Here is a 17738-nt window from a genome sequence, read left to right on the forward strand (position 1 = left end):
CGTAGAGGGATGTTACCTAGCCTCGTAGCAAGAGGAAAAGAGTCGGGGACGTGGCCGTGGGAGTCGCTAGACTCGGTTTGAAGCTACGGGTGGGTGACCCGGGTGGAGGACGGCCGCGACAGCTCGGGAAGAACGGGGTCGGTACGCTTGCTCCGGCCAAAGCACGGTGCGGGGTTGGGCTCGTTGGACTCCTAAGAAGCAGATCTAGATGTCCGTGGGCAGACTCGAACGTGCCAAGCCCTGGACGAATCGGAAATAGTGAGAAGAAACTCGGTATGAACCCGAATGACCAGGTAAGAAAAAAATGATGAAACGGCGGTTGTGCACGGTGGATCGGCCCTCGGATCGTGACCACCTCTTCACGGGGGAGGGTGAGGGTTGTGAGGAACCCTTTGAACGTGATGGCACGACTCGCTCGGTGCGCACGTGTAGCGTCCTAGGGAGCCGATTCTTTGTACGGGCAGAACACGTCGATGGGGGCTTTGAATGAGAAATCTAAGCCCGGAAATGGACTTAGGGGATGGAAAATATGTAGGCTAGGTAGTTTGGTGATTTTTGGTTTAAGTCGGGTCGGGTGGTTTTCTGACGGTTTTGGCCTTGGCACGGGCTGGACGTGACGGTGGGAGTGGGCTGGAGTTTGAGAGGATTCTTGAGAGAGATTGGCTTGAGAGAGAATGGGAATGAAGAAGTGATTACAGTTAATGAGAAATGGGAACTTATAGGGAGCTCTAATGGTTCGGTTAAGGGAGACTAATTGCGGTTTAGAGGGCTAATGGGGCTGCCGAAGTTGCTTAGGGTGGCTACCGAAATTTGTAATGGGATTAGGGAGGGGAAATGTCATGTTGAGTGTGGGGAAAGCAAAAGAAAGTTGATGGGAAGTGGTAGAGAGGTGATAGGAGGTGATGGGTGTAAGAGCAAATTTGAATTTTGTGGAGGGGAGGGCTTGGAGCCGCCGGCTTGAGAGAAAAGCCGAAAAAAGCTCGAGACTTGATTGAACGCGCGTCCGATCTCCGATGTCCGTTTAATTTATAGATTTGGAATGCTTGAACGAAGAGGATTTGAATGAGCCTAATATCGCCATGCGTCGTGTGAACGAATGTTCGGGAGAGTCGGCGCTTCGAGAGTCGGTTTTGCCCTGTTTGGACGTTCGGAGCGGAGTTGAATGCCCCCAGTCCCCGATTGCTCTTTGTGCATCTTGACATTCATTTCGGTGACCCTTTTGCCCGTGGGGGATCGTTGGCTCGTCGCCTTGGGCCGAAGACCGTTAGCCCGGGAAGGCCTAGGGACTTGTGACCGGGGTTTTCTCAATGCTCGTTGAATGTCTCGAGGTGTTCGGGAATCGTTGCGATCTCTGTTTTCCGTGAATGTACCCCGAAGATTCACCGGGAGGCATTGGCTACCACTGAAACATCATTCGAGGAGCCCCGTAGAATTCCGAAAGGTCGTTTGAGACTTGTTCCACGACCCCGGTGGTCCCTGGGTGCCTCTAGGCCCGTTTTGGGGTGCCGTTTACTTGTTAGTGGGTCAGGCCTCCCAGAGCCCCGTCAGAAAAGGCATCCGTGAGAGATCGGAGGCGTCCCGGTTTAAGCGGTATGCCCCCGAAATGCGCCCGGACGTGTCGATGGTCAATTTGGCACTGAGAGGGATTTTCAGAGTTCTATATTGGGCACCTTTCGGTGCTTCGGTGATTCGCTATTTTTGGGGTTCCTTGTCTTGTCTGTTCTTCTAACCGCTCTCCTCTGCTTTTCTAGTAGACCCAGCTCTTCTCCTGTTCATGTTTTCGTGACCGCACGTTTGCCTCCGCTTGCCGGGTGATGAATAGTAACCCGGGCTTTGGTCGGGACTCTCTTGTAGGAAGCCGATAGGCCGAAATGGGGTGCTGACACTTGGCTCCACCAGGCCCGCCGCTAATGGCCTCACAACCGTTCGACCACCACTACGCACCCGCAACGACGTCACCCAGGCCCCCGGTGTTGAGAGCTCCTCCACCGGCGCAGCAGAACCCTACCTCGCAAGGTCCACACCGACCCCGTAGGCAGTACACACCTCTACTTGCCCCTCTTTCTCACATATATCGACGACTCCTTACAGGCGATCAAATCCGACCGATATCCCCGAGCCCGAATTTTGACCCGTCCATTCAGGATCAATCTAAATGCTGCGAGTATCATTAAGGCGCGCCGGGGCACACTCTCGATAATTGTTGGAGGTTGCGAGACGAGATCCAAAAGAGGATCGACAGCAACAGGTTCACCTTCAATGCCGTCAAGCCCCCGACTGTGCAGGACAACCCCCTCCCGGACCATAGGCCGAGTTAGGGGCCTTCCATCAACATGATCTCTGTATGCGCCTCGGGGAGGGACGAGGACGCGCAGGATAACCCCCTTCCCTTCGTGATCGACTACACTCCCGAGGAACCCACGGTCGGATTCGCGGGACGCATGGCCTCGTCGGCTCCATTCGTCGCGGATGTCCCCGCGTGAGAACCGTATGCAGACAGCAAGGTCCCCTGGACCTATGAAGGAAGTATCGGGAGTGTCGAGCAGTAGTTTAGTGTCATGGGGGTGACACGTTCGGGTCGGGTGTACGAGAACCCGGCAACCAAGGACAAAGGGAAGGTGCCCGCTGTGCGCACCTGAATTTCATCTCATCGGGGCACGCATGCGCGAAGCCTATGCAATGCAGCTTGGGAGTATCCACCTTCCCGGGGACGCGCGATGAACGCACGTGAGAAGGAGTCACCACTCACTGTTTACGACCCGTAGGTTGAGGGCCGTTGAGTCACCCGGGTCTAGGGGTACGAGGTACACCTAAATACTAAGGCAATGGTCGTACGGAACCGGAAATTCTGAATTCGGGGTTTCTATTACGTGCGGGCCTATATCCCGCATGCCCTTTCGGTACTCTAGTTTGCTAAGCTTGCCGTTTCATTTATTTACCGCGTGATTTAGGGTTACACTTGACTCGCCCGTTTTGACACCATAAAGTCGATGAATTGATCAAGTTTGGCCAAGAATCGGAAAGATGAGTAGGCTTGCGTGTCGAGGAATCGGTTCGCTATCTTAGCGTTACAGTTCATCGAACCGTGATGGTCGACTCCCTGCGCGAACCGAATCCGTGAGTATTCAAGCTTACTCATCTCTTGGTAACAATAGACCGACTTGACCGGTTCGACACTTGGACCTCTCGCTCGCCGATCGAGAATCCTTACAAATGAATGAATAGATGTACAAACAAGATCCTCACAATGTACACTCGAATAATTACATAATACAACTGAATAAAGGAAATGGATCCCGATCGGTTTGCATTGGGCCAATATTCCGCTCCGACTCACTGTGTGTTTTGAAAGACTGATAAATAAATAAAGACAACGCGGGCTCGAAGAGCCGGGGGTCGGGTCCAATCGAACCGACGGTTTGCAGGAGAACCGAATGATTCCCACTATAACCGTTGGACTGATCGAGCTCCCGGGTGATATCTAAACACGTTTCACTCATCCAATCCAAATTGCCTTCCACATAGGCCACATTTGGAGTGTGACAGTGAATCGAGTCTAGACCCCATTCCGTACTCGGGTTGCACGCGCTCGGTGAATTAGGAGGCGTTGGACCTCGTGTTCTGTGATTTTGGGGCGTTGGACCCCGTGCAATACGTAACCTATGGGCTCAGGCCCTAACCGCAACGAATCATCACAGGCAAGGATAAAATAGAAGAAAACTGATAAAACTGATGCAATACAGACAACAACTGACAACTATCGGTGAATACAGACAAGTGGTGTATTAAGTCAAATGTACGTGATTTAATCAGTTATTAACCAGGGTTGAGTGACAAGCAATGTGTCTAGCCTAGGCAAACATAGATGGTGGACTACAATAGGGTTCTAAGCCGGTTACATGGGTGGATTTGCTTTAGAACTCTTATTCGGTTAAGCGTCACTGCAATTTCACCGAATTAACCAAACTTGTGTTTTGACTCTAGATTGGAATCTAATATTCCGTCTATCCATTATCAAATATTTGTTTAGGTCGAGTGCACGATTAATTCGGTTCTTTGTGTTTTGTAACTGAAATAAAGTGTTCACCGCCGAATCTACGATAGGAAGATAGAAACGCCGAAAGTGAACGGAATAGGCCGTGCAAATGAGACTTGTACCCGAACGGGTTGCCCTTTTCGTTCATAGATCGAGGTGTTTCCAACTCCCTAACGCCTAGGATATCGGTGAACCTCGGAATGACGATTATGCCCTTGGATAATAAAACGTGTGAAGTTTGTGTACAAATTGAAGATCGTGTGACACGAAGAAGTCTAGGGAGGACTCGCGCGTCCCGACTCGAGCCGCCTCAAATCGGGCCCGGACTCGAGTCGTAGCATGCGAGTACTCGCTAGACGTCGATTCTATTCGTATTACACGTCTTGGTGTTTTGAAATTGTAGGCTTTTTAAGGAAAAGGGCATTCCCGCCATTCCGCGAACCATCGATGCGTTTATGAATTGATAATCATTTTACCCAATTGTTTAGTCCAAGTGATTTAATTAGCCGAATAAGACGTCCCGTTTTCCCCGTTTGTGAGACTCTTCGATAATCATTGTTCCATTTCATGGTTACGGCTTCGATGGGTAATTATCCGGGTCTAACATGCCTAACACGTAATTTGGACTCATTCATCGATTAAAGAGGAATACAACCACAAACAATTCCAAAGATCGGTTTTAAAATGGTAATAGAAACCGATCCTCACTCAAAGGGGGTCTCGAAGCTTTCGGCCATCCCCTAGGGATAGTCGGCCGAATGCCCTTCAAGCCACTACGAGTGTTGATGGGCCTCCGTATCAATTTTATCCGTCCCTTGCATGCATCAAGTAACGTGCACACGAAATTAACACACCTCCTGTTACATCAATGTTGACACGATCCTCATTATACAAATGACCGCGTAATACAATCACGAACAACATATTCAAGGAATCAACCAAGTGACATTGACTCATTTAGAGGTAAACTCGGAAATAAGTCACGGGAAACGCACAGCCTCATGGCATAATGAGTCCCAAGGTTTCGGGTGGGTCAAGGATCCTCACGGCCCCGTCGCAAGGGGATGGCCGTGGATTCTTTGGCACAACCGAACCCTCTAAGGTCTCTCCCTCCTTGATTCCGAACCTTTCCCGTCATGCAGTCACATTTCAACCACGATTAGAGACATCATGACTGTGGGAATGGCTAAATCCGGAAAGATGAGGCGGCCATGGACCCTAGAGAGCCAAAGAGGCTCATGGCTCCCCCCTATGAGGCACGGCCGAGAGGCTCCATGACTCTCTTGAGTCCATGTCCGTCTCATCCTTTTAGATTCGGACCATTTCGCACTATGCATGCACATTCATACGACATATGGACGTAGCAAAAAAAAACGAAACACATACGATGCATGGGTTGCATGGGAAGCCCGGATCTAAAAGGAAAAGAGTGACTTTCATGCTTTTCGGGTCTTTTAATCACCTTAATATTTCATAACAACAAATATCGAGAATCCTAGCTTCTCTAAGTCGTAGAGGGGTGTTACCTAGCTTCGATGCATGAGGGAAAGAGTCGAGGAAGCGGCCTTGAGAGTCGCAAGACTCGGTTTAGAGCTACGGGTGAGGTGACCTGAGAGGGGGTGCAGCCGCGGCAGTTTCGGGAAAATGGGTCGGCACGCTTGCCCCGTGGGTAGTCCTGAACGTGCCAAACCCTAGATGGACCCGAAACAGTGAGTGAACGCACGGTAAAGGAAATGAACCCAGTAAAGAAAAAAAACGATGAAACGGTGGTTGTGCACGGTGGATCGGCCCTCGGATCGTGACCACCTCTTCACGGGGGAGGGTGAGGGTTGTGAGGAACCCTTTGAATGTGATGGCACGACTCGGCAAAGTCGTGGAATGGAGCGGCATGCGTAGAGGTCCGGGTGCACCTGGCTAGGGACTCTCGGGACCCGATGGGGTTTTTGAGTGAAACACGATGATGGAGGCTTCAAATGGAAAAACTAAGCCCAGAAATGGACTTAGGGGGTGGGAAATATATAAGCTAGGGAGTTTGGCGATTTTTGGTTTAAGTCGGGTCGGGTGGTCACCGGAATACCTTGTGATTTTCCGGTGATTTTGGCCGGTTTTGGCCTTGGCACGGGCTAGACGAAGGCGTGGGGAGTGGCTAGAGTTTGAGAGGTTTTTGGAGAGAGATTGGCTTGAGAGAGAGTGAAGTGGAAGAAGTGATTAAGCTTAATGATGAATGGGGCTTTATAGGCTAGGCTAATGGCTCGATTAAGGGAAGCTAAGTGCTGTTAGGGGGAGGTTAACATGGCTGCCGAAAATATCAAGGGATTAGGGTGGGGTTTTGTGAGTGGAAGGTTGATGGGAGTTGATGGAAAGATGGGAGTTGATGTGAAGGAGTGTAAGAGATATTTGAATTTTGTAGTGGAGGGAAGAGAGGAGGGATTGAGCCGCCGGCCATAGGGATCTAGCCGTGGCTAGATGCTGCCAAGCCGCGGCTTGGAGTTGGAGCCGAGGCTTAGGGTTGAGCCGTGGCTTAGGGATTGAACCGTGGGCCCTTGTTGGCTCGAGGAAAAGCCGGGAAAAGCTCGAGGCTCGATCAGTTACGCGCGTGCCTTCCGAGATCCTATTAATTGATAGATTTGGAATGTTCGCACGAGTGTCAGCACCCCATTTTGGCCCATTGGCTTCCCACATGAGAATCTCCGACCGAAGCCCAGGTTACTATTCATCAGCCGACTGGCAGAGGCGAGCATGCGGTCACAGAGCCGTGAGCGACGGGAGAGAAACATGGTCCAATGAGAAAATAGGGAAGAGCAATCAGAAGGGCAAACAAACGACAAATCTCGGAGCAACGGGAGCTGGCACTGCGGCACTGTTAATCACCGAATCACTGAAGCACAGGAAGGTGCCCAATATGAGACTCTAAAAATCCCTCTTAGTGCCAAAGTGACCAGCGACACGTCCAGGCGCATTTCCGGGGCATGCCACATAAGCTGGGACACCCCGATCACTCACGGACGCCTTTTTTGACAGGACTCTCGGGGCCCACTCCACTGACAAGCAGACGGCCCCCTAAAACATGCCTACAGGCACCCAGGGACCATCAAGGCCATGGGACAAGCTCCAAACGACCAGTCGGAACTCTACGGGGCTCCCCGAAGGACGTCTCAGTGGTAGCAAACGCCTCCCGACAAATCTTCGGGGCATATTCACGGAAAACAGAGACTGCAGCGATCCCCGAACACCTCAAGACGTTCAGGGAACACTGAGAAAATCCCGATCACAAGTCCCTAGGCCCCACCGGGCCAACAGTCTTCGGTCGGGGACAACGAGCCGACGATCTCCCACGAGGCGGAAGGGTCACTGAAACGAATGTCCAGATGCACAAAGAGCAATCGAGGACCGAGGGGCACTAAACTCCACTCCGAACGTCCGAACAGGGCAAAACCGACTCTCGAGGCGCCAAGTCGCCCGAACGTTCATTCACACGACGTAAAGCGATATTAGGCTCATTCAAATCCTCGTCGTTCAAGCATTCCAAATCAATAAATTAATTGGACATCGGAGATCGGATGCGAGTCCAATCAAGTCTCAAGCATTTTCCGGCTTCTCTCAATCGAATGGGACCCACAGCTCAGCCAAGCCAAGCCGTCAAGCCGCGGCTCAACCCCAAGCCACGGCTCAAACCCTCGGCTCCGACGAGACAGCCCCAAGCCGCGGCTAATCCCCTTGGCCGGCGGCTCCAAGGAGGCTTCCTCCTTCCCTCCACCACAAATTCAAATCTTCTTACACATCCATCACTTCCTCTTACACATCCATCACACCCATCACTCTCCTTTGCCTTCCCCTACACTCAACAAGACCATTTCCCCTCCCTAATCCCTTCTTGAAATTCGGCAGCCCACTAAGCCCCTCCTAAGCACACTTAACTTTCTCTAATTGTCCCATTAAGCTCCCCTTTATAAGCCCTTGCACCATTAATTTTAATCACTTCTTCATTCTCCTTCTCTCTCAAGCCAATCTCTCTCAAGAATCCTCTCAAACTCCAGCCCATCCCTACATCATCGTCCAACCCGTGCCAAGGCCAAAACCGGCCAAAATCACCGGAAAACCACCCGGTATTCCGGTAACCACCCGACCCGACTCAAGTCAAAAATCATCAAACTCCCTAGCCTACATATTTCCCACCCCCTAAGTCCATTTCCGGGCTTAGATTTTCGATTTGAAGCCTCCAAAGTCACATTCCAGCCGAAAGAAGAATCGAGTCCCGTGGGTCACCCAAGTGCACGCCGGACCTCTACGCGTGCCATTTCGCCCCACGACCTTGGCGAGTCGTGCCATCACATTCAAAGGGTTCCTCACAACCCTCACCCTCCCCCGTGAATAGGTGGTCACGGTCCGAGGGCCGATCAACCGTGCACAACCACCGTTCATCCATTTCTCTCTTACCGGGTTCTACACGTTTTTTACCGTACTTTCCCTCACATTTTCAAGCTTGTCCAGGGCTTGGCATGTTCGGGTCTGTCCACGGACATCTAGATCTACTTCTTAGGAGTCCAACGAGCCCAACCCCGCGCCGTCCCATGGCCGGAGCTCGCGTGCCTACCTATTTTCCCCGGACTGCCGCGGCTACCTCCTCTCGGGTCTCTCAACCCGTTACGCTCAAGCCGAGTCTTGCGACTCTCAAGGCCGCTTCCCCGACTCTTTTCCTCGTGCAACGAGGCTAGGTAACGTCTATTTACAATCTATATACGTTAAAACCCTTAACCTTTGCTTGCATGAAGTGTGTCAGCACCCCATTTTGGCCCACCGGCTTCCCACACGAGGATTTCCGACCGAGGCCGGGACACTATTCATCACCCGGCAATCAGAGACAAGTAGGCGAGCATGGGGTCATGAGCAATAGGAGAAGAGCACGGTCTACTGAGAAAAGCGGAGGAAAGCCATCGGAAGAATGAACGAACAAGGAATCCCCAAAACGACGGAACTGACACTGTGGCACTATTCATCATCGAGTCACCGAAGCACCGAAAGGTGCCCAATATGGGACTCCAAAAATCCCTCTCAGTGCCAAAGTGACCAATGACACGTCCGGGCGCATTTCCGGGGCATCCTGCTTAAGCCGGGACACCCCGATCCCCCACGGACGCCTTTTCTTGACAGAGCTCCCGGGTTCGCCCCACTGACAAGCAAACGGCCCCTCAAAACGGGCTTACAGGCATCCAGGGACCACCAGGGCCGGGGAACAAGCTTCAGACAACCTTCCGGAACTCGACTCGTTCTCCCGAGCTATGTTTCAGTGGGCACGAACGTCTCCGGGCGAACCTTCGGGGCATTTCCACCGAAAACAGAGATCGCAACGATTTCCGGGCACCTCACAACGATCCCCGAGCACCTCAAGACATTCAGGGCACACTGAGAAAACCCCGGTCAAAGTCCCTAGGTCTTCCTAGGCCAACGGTCCCCGACCGAGGACGACGAGCCAACAATCATTCACGGGGCAAAAGGATCGCCAAAACAAATGCAAGGATGCATAAAGGTCAATCGGGGGTCGAGGGGCACTAAACTCCACTCCGAATGTCCAAACGAGGCAAAACCGACTCTCGAGGCGTCGAGTCGCCCGAACGTTCGTCCACACGACGCATGGCGATATTGGGCTCGTTCAAATTCTCGTAGTTCAAGCATTCCAAATCTTCAAATTAATTGGACATCGGAGGTCGGATGCAAGCTCAATCTGGTTTCAAGCATTTTCCGGCTTTTCTCTCAATCGAATGGGACCCACAGCTCAGCCAAGCCGAGCCATCAAGCCACGGCTCAACCCCAAGCCACGGCTCAAACCCTCAAGCCGCGGCTCAGCCGCAATAAGCCACGGCTTGCCCTTATGGCCGGCGGCTCAAGCTTCCCCCCACCACAAAATTCAAATCTTCTTACACCTCTTACACATCCATCACTTCCTCTTACACATCCATCACACCTATCACCCTCCTTTGCCTTCCCCTACACTCAACATGACATTTTCCCCTCATCAATGCCCCTCTAATTTCGGCAGCCCACTAATCCCCCCCCTAACTGCACTTAGCTTCTCTTAATCGGGCCATTAGTCTAGCCTATAAAGCCCCTTTCACCATTAGGCCTAATCACTTCTTCATTCTCACTCTCTCTCAAGCCAATTTCTCTCTAGAATCCTCTCAAGCTCTAGCCCTCTCCCTCCCTTTCGTTCAGCCCGTGCCAAGGCCAAACCGGCTAAAATCGCCGAAAAACCACCCGGTATTCTGGTAACCACCCGACCCGACTTAAGCCAAAAATCATCAAACTTCCTAGCCTACATATTTCCCACCCCCTAAGTCCATTTCCGGGCTTAGATTTTCGATTCGAGGCCTCCAACACCCCATTCCAGCCGTGAGAACTTTCGGGTCCCGTGCCATTTCTTCCCACGACTTCGGCGAGTCGTGCCATCACGTTCAAAGGGTCCCTCACAACTCTCACTCTCCCCCGTGAAGAGGTGGTCACGGTCCGAGGGCCGTCAACCGTGCACAACCGTCATTCACCCGTTTCTCTCAAACCGGGTTTTCCTCATTTTTACCGAGTTTTCTCTCACATTTTCGGGTTTGTTCAGGCCTTGGCACGCTCGGGTCTGCCCGTGCTCGTGTAGATCCGCCTCTTAGGAGTCCAACAAACCCGACCTCGCACCGTGCCGTGACCGGAGCAAGCGTGCCGACTTGTTTTTCCCCGACTGGCTGCGGCTTTTTCTACCCGGGTCACCCATCCGAGACTTCAAGCCGAGTCTTGCGACTCCCACGGCCACTTCCCCGACTCTTTCCCTCGCACATCGAGGCTAGGTAACGTCTCTCTACAACTTAGAGGAGTTAGGATCCCCGATATTTGTTTGAATGAAACGATAACGAGGATTGGAGAACCGGGATACATAAAAGATGTCACCTTTTTTTTTAGATTCGAACTCCCCATGCAAGGCATGCATCGTTACGCATCTTATTTCCATTGTTACGTCCATATTTCGTATGACCATGCATACATAGCACGAGGTGGTTAGGATCCGTTGGGATGAGACCGTCACCAACTCAAGAGAGCCGTGAGGCCTCTCGGCCAAACCTCCTAAGGGAGGCCGTGAGCCCTTTTGGCTCTCTAGAGTTCGTGGTCGCCTCATCCTTTCGGATTAGGTCATCTCTATAGTCGTGATCCCCTTAACCGTGACCAAGATACGATAATACGGTGAGAAACATTCGAGATCTAGGGGGGAGAGGTCCTCACGGGTCGGTGGTATCAAGGGGAGCTCATGGCCACCTTCCTTACTAGGAGGCCGAGAGGCCCTTGACCCAACCGAGACCATGGACTTCTCTTCCCGTGATGTCGGAAGCTTCTCGAGACATATTTCCGGATTTGGTGCTGAATAAGCCAAATGTAGTATCACAAATTTCATTAAACATGATGTTCGTGTTCATTTCGCGTGTTTATTCATATGCTTGATGTCATGACGGCACCCTTTTATTGAACGCTCGTATTGATGATTTATATGGTACGTGAAGCATGTAAGAAACAATTGAAATCGGTGTAAGAGACTGCTCAAGACTCAGGGATGAGCCAAGGAAATGTTCGGTCACCTCCGTCGGGGCGTGATCAAGTGTCTCGTGGCTCTTCTCGAGTCTAGGTCGGCCTCTTCTCCCGTTTGGGAATTGGTTCTTAGAGTTGTGTGTGATTGTATCTTCCATTTAATTGTCGATCGTGTATCGGTTATTCATTAAATATGTTAATTTGGATAATCACCCATCGAATCAGTGATTGTGATACAAATTGATAACCACCGAACAATTTCACAAAAATGGGAAAACGGGACGTACTATTCGATTAATTAAAACACTCGGATTAAACAATTGGGCAAATTGGTTATTAATTTGTAAATGCATCGATGATTCACGGAACAACGAGAGTGTCCTTTTCCATTAAAAATTTACAATTTCAAAATACCGAGTCGCATAACACGAATAGAATTGATGTCTAGGGAGTACTCACGTGCCACGACTCGAGTCCGGGCCAGATTTGAGGCGGCCCGAGTCGGGGCACGAGAGTCCTTCTTAGACTCCTTCGCGTGATGCGATCTCCCATTCATACATGAATATTGCAACTTTATCATCCAAGGACATAATCGTCATCCCGTAATTCACCGATACCCTAGGCGCTAGGAAGTCGGAAATACCTCGATCTATGGACGGGAAAGGGCCACCCGTCCGGGTGCGAGTCTTATTCGCACGACCCATTCCGCCCACTCTCGGTGTTTCCATCTTCCTATCGTAGATTCGGTGGGAAGCATTTTATTTCAGTCGCAAAACACGAACAACCGGATTAATCGTACATTAGGCCTAATCGAACCCTAGATAATGGATAGGTGGGATAATAGATCCCAATCTAGAGTCAAAACACGAGTTTGGCTAATTCGGTGAAACCACAATGACACTTAACTGAATGAAAGTCATAAAACAAACACACACATGTAATTGGCTTAGAACCTTATCCTAGCCCGCCCTCTATGTTTGCCTAGGTTAGATGCATTGTTTGCCAATCAACCACGGATAATAACTGATTAAATCACGTATATTCGGCCTAATACACAATTCGTTTGTATTCACCGACACTTATTAGTAATTGTCAGTTGCTTTCTGTATTGTGTCAGTTATATCAGTTTTCTTCTGTTTTATTCTTGCTTTCGACGATTTATTGCGGTTCAGGCCCGAACCCATAGGTCACGTGTTACATGGGGTCCAACGCCCCAAATCACCGAACACGAGGTCCAACGCCTCTTAACTCACCGAGCGCGTGCAACCCGAGTGCGGAATGGGATCTAGCCTCGATTCACCGTCACACTTCGAATACGGCCTATGTGGAAGGCGGATTTGGATTGAGCGCGTGAAACGTGTCTAGATATCACCCGAGAGCTCGATCGATCCAACGGTTACAGTGGAAACAAGTCGTTTTTCTGCAAACCGTCGGTTCGATCGGACCCGACCCCCGGCTCTTCGAGCCCGCGTTGCCTTAATTCGTTTACCGGTCATTCAAAACACACGGTGAGCCGGAGCGGAATATTGGCCCAATGCAAACCGATCGGGATCCATTTACTTATTCAGTTGTACTTTGTGATTATTCGAGAGAATATTGCGAGGATTTCATTTGTATAATCATTCACTTGTAAGGATCCCTGATCGGTGGGCGAGAGGTCCGAGTGTCGAATCGGTCGAGTTGGTCTATTATCACCAAGAGATGAGTAAGCTCGAATACTCGCGGTCTCGGTTCGCGCTGGGAATCGACCATCACGGTTCGAGGAACTGTAACGCTAAGATAGTGAACCGATTCCTCGATGCACAAGCCTACTCATCTTTCGGACTCTTGGCCCAAGTTGATCACTTCAACGAATTTACGATGTCAAAACGGGAGAGTCGAGCGCAACTCTAAATCACGCGGTAAATAAATAAAATGGCAAGCCTGGCAAGCTAGAGTACCGAAAGGGCGTGCGGGATATAGGCCCGCACGTAATAGAACCCCCGAATTCGGAACTTCCGGTTCCATACGACCATTGCCTTAGCATTTAGGTGTACCCCGTACCCCTAGACCCTGGTAACTTGCCGGCCCTCGACCCTCGGGTCGTAAAATGGCAAGTGGCGACTCCTTCTCACGTGCGTCTGTCGCGCGTCCCCGGGAAGGTGGACACTCCCAAGCCGCGTTTGCTTAGGCGCGCGCATGCGTGCCCCGACGAAATCAAATTCGGGTGCGCACAAAGTGTTCATATGGTTTAAAGGTTCGGGATACATGAAAGCTCACGTTTTTCTTTCGGATCTATGCCTCCCATGCATTTCATGCAACGTGCGTACGTTATATCTACATGTATGATTGTGCCCTGTCCATATGATGTGTGAGCTTGCATGCCATGGTGGGGAGGAGCTCGATTCCGGACGGGAGAGGTCCCCTTGGCCATGGTTGAGCCACGGGACTCACGGTTTAGTCTCTACGGAGAGACCCGTGTGCTCCCTTGGCTTGCCCGGGGCTAGGATGCTCTCTCCTTTCCCGAAAAGAGTTGAGTCCCACATCTCTTTACCGTTAATCGCATATAGCATGATGGCATGACGGGAAAAGACCCGAATCGGGGCCGGAGAAACTTTCCCGACCCGCGTGAGCCATGGAAGCTCATGGCCTTCCTTGAAGAAACATGGCCGAGAGCTTCCTTGGACCACACAAGTCCGGGAAGTCTTCTTCCACCCCGAGTCGGGCCGATTCCCGTGTTTTCGTCCATTTCGTTATTAGTTGAATCGATGCCGTGTCGTTGTTTCCATTCAAACGTGCCGTCCGTGTGTGTTTTGTATGATTTCATGCGATTATGACCATGGCTAAATGTGATTAAATGAAGGAAATAATACGGGATCAAGGAAGAAGAGCTCGAGAATGGCTCGGCCATGCCAAGGAACCCACGACCATCCGCTTTGCAATAGGGGCCGTGAGGCTCCTTGGTGTGCCCGAAGCCTTCGAGCTCCCCTTTACTCGAGGCTGCATGATTCCCGCGCACCACCCTTAATCCTATCATGAAATCGGATAAAATTGTTTGATGATTTTGTGAATACGATGTTTAGGATGTCTTGTGTGTTTATTTGTGTAAATCGGTGTTACGATAATGTCAATCTAATGAAGCATATGTCACCCTCATGCGTATGTCGTTCGTTGCATGCAAGGGCCGATTAGGAATGACATGAAAGACCCACCGAAACTCGAATCGGGTCAAGGAATATTCGGCCATTCACCCTCAAAGGGATGGCCGAGTCATCCGTGACCTCCTTGGAGTCTCGGTTGGTCTCTCCTTCGATCCGAAATCGATCCTTGGAATTGTTCGTGATTACACTTCCTTTTAATCATAGCCTATGCGCTCATTACTTGTTAAACATGTTATAATCCGGGTGTCAACCGTCAAAATTGTAATCGCAACATGGCATAATAAACATTGAACAAATTTACAAACGGGATAAACGGGACGCTTCATTCGGCTAATTAAATCACTCGGACTAAACAATTGGGCAAAACAATCCTCAGTTTGTAAACGCATTGATGATTTACGGAACGGTGAAAATGCCCTTTTTCATTAAAAAGCTCGCAATTTCAAATACCGAGACACGTAACACGAATAAAATAGACGTCTAACGAGTACTCGCGTGCTATGACTCGAGTCCGGGCCCTATTTGAGGTAGCTCCAGTCAAGATACGCGAGTCTTCCTTAGACTCTTTCGTGTGACAGGATCTCCAATTTGCATACAAACACCACAATTTTATTCCGAGGGCATAATCGTCATTCCGTGACTCACCGATACCTTAGGCGTTAGGGGGTTAGAAACACCTAGAGCTATGAATGAAAAAGGACAACCCGTTCAGGTGCGAGTTTCATTCGCGTGGCCCATTTCGTTCATTTTCGGTGTTTCTTTCTTCCTATCGTAGATTCGGTGAGGAGCATTTTTATTTCAGTTACAAAACACGAACAACCGGATTAATCATACATTCGGCCTAATCAAACACTAGATAATGGATAGGCGGAATGATAAATTCCAATCTAGAGTCAAAACCCGAGTTTGGCTAATTCGGTGAAACCGCAGTGTCACTTCACTGAATAAGTCTTAAAACAAATATACACATGTAATTAGCTTAGAACCCTATCCTAATCCACCATCTATGTTTGCCTAGGTTAGATACATTGTTTGCCAATCAACCCCGGTTAATAACTGATTAAATCACGCATATTCGACCTAATATACAACTTGTTTGTATTCACCGATACTTATCAGTTGTTGTTTGTATTTCATCAGTTTTATTAGTTTTCCTCTGTTTTATTCTTGTATTTGTTGATTTACCGTGATTCGGGCCCGAGCCCATAGGTTACGTGTTGCACGGGGTCCAATGCCCCAAATCACCGCACACGAGGTCTAACGCCTCCTAACTCACCGAGCGCGTGCAACCAGAGTGCGGAATGGGATCTAGCCTTGATTCACCGTTACACTCCGGATGTGGCTTATGTGGAAGGAAATTTGGATTGGGCATGTGAAACGGATCTAGATATCACCCGAGAACTCGATCGGTCCATCGGGTACAGTGAGAACCAACCGGTTCTCCCGTAAACCGTTGGATCGATCGGACCCGACCCCCGGCTCCTTGAGCCCGCGTTGCCTTAATTCGTTTATCGGTTATTCAAAATACACGGCGAGCCGGAGCGGAATATTGGCCCATTGCAAACCGATCGGGATCCACTTACTCATTCAGTCGTACTTTGTAATTAGTCTAGAGAACATTGTGAGAATTCTATTTGTATGTTCATTCATATACTTGTAAGGATCCCGATTGATGAGCGAGAGGTCCGAGTGCCGGATCGGTTAAATGGGTCTATCGCCACCAAAGGGTGAGTCAGCTCGGATACTCGTGGTTTCGGTTCACGCAGAGATTCGACCATGACGGTCCGATGAACTGTAACGCTAAGATAGTGAACCGACTCCTCGATGCACAAGCTTACTCATCTTTCGGGTTCTTGGCCCAACTTGATCAATTCCTCGAATTTATGGTGTCAAAACGGGCGAGTCAAGTGCAACCCTAAATCACGCGGTAAATAAACAAAATGGCAAGCCTAGCAAGCTAGAGTACCGAAAGGGCGTGCGGGATATAGGCCCGCACGTAATAGAACCCCCGAATTCGGAATTTCCGGTTCCGTACGACCATTGCCTTAGCATTTAGGTGTACCCCGTACCCCTAGACCCGGGTATCTTGCCGGCCCTCGACCTTCGGGTCGTAAAGTGGCAAGTGGCGACTCCTTCTCACGAGCGTCCGTCGCGCGTCCCCGGGAAGGTGGACACTCCCAAGCCGCGTTTGCTTAGGCGCGCGCATGCGTGCCCCGACGAGATGAAATTCGGGTGCGCACAGCTTGGCGACTCCACTGGGGACACTTAGAGGGTTCGGGCTCCTTTCCGGTTGTTTGCTTGCGTGTCTATTTACCGCTTTCCGTACATTTATTTTCAAGCACCATTACTTCTTGCATTTGCATCGCATCATTCTAGCGGGTTCTCAAGTACCTCGTCCGAAATCCCATGGGCACCAATATGGGAAGCTAGGTTAGTCAGAGGTTCCGAGTAAGGGAACGGATCGAGTCGGCTATGCCACCAAACTAGCCCCCAAAGATCCTCGCTCGATTTCAAGGAATTCACACCCTTGAGTCGGGAGCCCCCATCCATAGTTAACGGTTCTCCTAGTAGCACCAAAAACCATGCATACACAGGGACCGTCATGCTGGACTAATTTTTGCCTCCATGCCGTCAACCGACCCAAAAGTTGAGCCCTTGAGTCGACCCGTAGTTTTTCTTCGTTAGGACGGGCATTTTGTTGTTTTTGATTAGAAAGAGCGATGTATACTGTAAAGAACACGACTATAGTTTACCTTTCCGCACTGCATACATTTTTCGAAAAAAATTTAGGACATTGCATTGATTTGATTCTTAAGCCGTTAAGCCGGCATCTCCTCCATCTAGGTAAGGATGGACCACCCGGCTCCCGGTCTCAGGCTCGAAGCAATCATGCCACCAAGGCAAGACATCATGCACATCTGGAGGACTCTCCGGCCGGTGGATCACGCTTTCGTCCAGGGCATTATCGAAGATATGGTTATGTTCGCCGAGATTCCGGTGGATTG

The sequence above is a fragment of the Punica granatum genome, chromosome 7 (assembly GCF_007655135.1).
Source record: "Punica granatum isolate Tunisia-2019 chromosome 7, ASM765513v2, whole genome shotgun sequence".
Lineage (NCBI taxonomy): Eukaryota > Viridiplantae > Streptophyta > Magnoliopsida > Myrtales > Lythraceae > Punica > Punica granatum.